The sequence below is a fragment of the Alligator sinensis genome, unplaced genomic scaffold, assembly GCF_000455745.1.
Source record: "Alligator sinensis unplaced genomic scaffold, ASM45574v1 scaffold1059_1, whole genome shotgun sequence".
NCBI classification, from domain to species: Eukaryota; Metazoa; Chordata; order Crocodylia; family Alligatoridae; genus Alligator; species Alligator sinensis.
Window position 1 is genome coordinate 225,442 of NW_005842103.1, and position 2,161 is coordinate 227,602.

General features: G+C 57.4%; 1 pseudogene; it reads right to left on the bottom strand.

Moving 5' to 3' along the window:
- Positions 1-30: 30 nt before the first annotated feature.
- LOC112550418 overlaps positions 31-2,161 on the bottom strand; it is a 9,035-nt pseudogene continuing 6,904 nt past the window's right edge.

The window sequence follows — 2,161 nt, forward strand, 5'->3', positions numbered from 1 at the left end:
CCCCCCCACTTCCTCCCTCCCCTCATGCTTTTAGCCACCTTGACAGGGTGGCTAAGTCTGGGCTTGTGACACGTGGGACATGTTGCTGACCACTGGCACATAACTGGAGACTGCAGCCCCAAGTCAGCCAGGTGCCTAGAAGAGGCATGTCTGTCCCTTCCCAGACCAGCCGGGTGCTCCATCCATGTACTGCTGAAAGGGGAGCTAGGTGTGTGCCACTTCCCAGTGCCTCTGCTTCAGCCTGCCCAAGCACAAGTAAGGAGGCTCTCCTAGCCCTGGGCTCATCTCTGTCACCCAGGAGCATTTTACAATGGGATGCAAACAATGGGTGTGTTTGAGGCTCAAGCCAAAAAGGAGTCTAGCCCCCTCCTCACAGAACCAACACAGGTTGTCTCCAAATGCAACTGCAGCTCTGATGCAGGCAAGCACTGGGAGTCAGTTTTTGAGCAAGATGGCTGTCCATCTTTATATACTTTGCTGAAAATATGTGAACTTAAAAGCATAGTCTGTTTCAGTTCTGAAGCTAGAAAGATTTCCCACAGTGCACACCAGGAGGATCCAAGAGATGAGACCAGGCCAGGCTTTCTGCTCGGATGCAATTGTCATCAGCACCTCAGGAACAGCAGGACTACTCAGAATTGGGGGTGGAGGTATGAACCTGTGCAAAGGAGATGCTGACAGGTATCAGACTGATCCCTGGCACAGCCCTGCCTCCCTCCAGCTCAGCTTCCTTCATGCCTCTCAGCCCTGCTGGTAACCAGCTTCTTTCCCATCTTACCCACCAGCAAGCTCAAGATAGCTCTATGGAAGCCTCAATAATTAACACCATTAAATGGAGATAAGCTTTTAATATACTGTACTAAGACTAAATAAATAAAATGCAAACTGGCAGGAAGCACCCCCCCAGTCCTGGCTCTTTCAGCGGTGGTTTCCAGTTGCTGCATGTGCAGGTACAGCCTGAGATAAGCCAGTTCTGGTCAGAGGTGGCTCTAGATCCCTGCCCTACAGGAAGCCCGTGACAGGCTCTCACCTGGAGCAGCTTACCTCCTCTCCCCTCTCCTCAGTCTCCCAAAGGCTGCTCCTGCTCCTTGAGGCCCTGCTGGGTGCCAGTGGTACCTAGGAGCACAAGAGAGCACAGGCACTTTCTAGTTTTTGGGTATTCAACCCTGCAGCCTTCATAGCATTTTAACATTGTTTTCTGGAGTCTCTCTTAGCATTTACATTGCAGCAGCAGTCCGAGGCAGCCCCAGGAAGACAGGGGTGCCCTGCTTGCATACGTACATTATATACCTGTTCATTGCTGCCACCTCAGTGCCGTGTGCCCTGGCCTCAGCAGCGCTGACTGGCAGTCTCCTGAGGTGCTCAGGCTGGAGGAGGAGAGGGCCCCTTGCAGCCCCCAGGGGTGGCCGATGTCCAGCCGGGGCATGGAGGAAGCAGGCAGGCAGGCAGGCTGTCGGGACCACTGCAGCCTTCCACTTTCCTCCTGGCCAGTCTGGAGCCCCGTCTTTCGCTCAGCTTCAGCTGCTGCCACGCTGGGTGCTTTGCCATGCCCAGAACTCTGCATGGCCCTTTGCCCCATGTGCTGCAGCTTGCCTTGTGCTTCAGCTGTGAACCCCCTTCCTCCTGGATGTCCCATTTCTTTGCCTTGCTCCAAGCCTGCGGCTCGGCCCTTCCCCCACTCCAGCGGTCTGCCCGAGCCTGGGGGAGGGGAGCGGGGGAGGGGTGGAAAGAGCAGGTGGTGGTGGGGGGTGCTGAAACCTGTGGAGGGTGGAGGGCAGCAGGTCCAGGGCAGCTGTCAGGGAGGGGAAGGGGCTGGGGTGTTCCCAGGGACCCCTGGCTGCACTGTGGGGTGGGGTCCTGGGCAGAGGCCTGGACTGGGGAGGAGAGGGGCAGGAGAGCTGGTTGGAAGAAGTGGGAACACAGAGAAGCATTGCCAGGGAGAGCAAAGCAGGCAGGCTCTTAAGCCCATTGCCTGGTGGGGACAGGGGCAGGAGGGCTTTGGCAATGGATGCTGGGGGCTTCCCTGGGCTACCTGCATGGGGGCAGGGAGGGGGGGCAATCAGGCTGGCTGGGTTCTGGGCTGGGCAGGTGCAAGTTTTCAGGCTGTCTGTGACAAGGATGGGGGGGCAGAGCCCCTGGGGCCAGCACTGTAGCTCCGGGC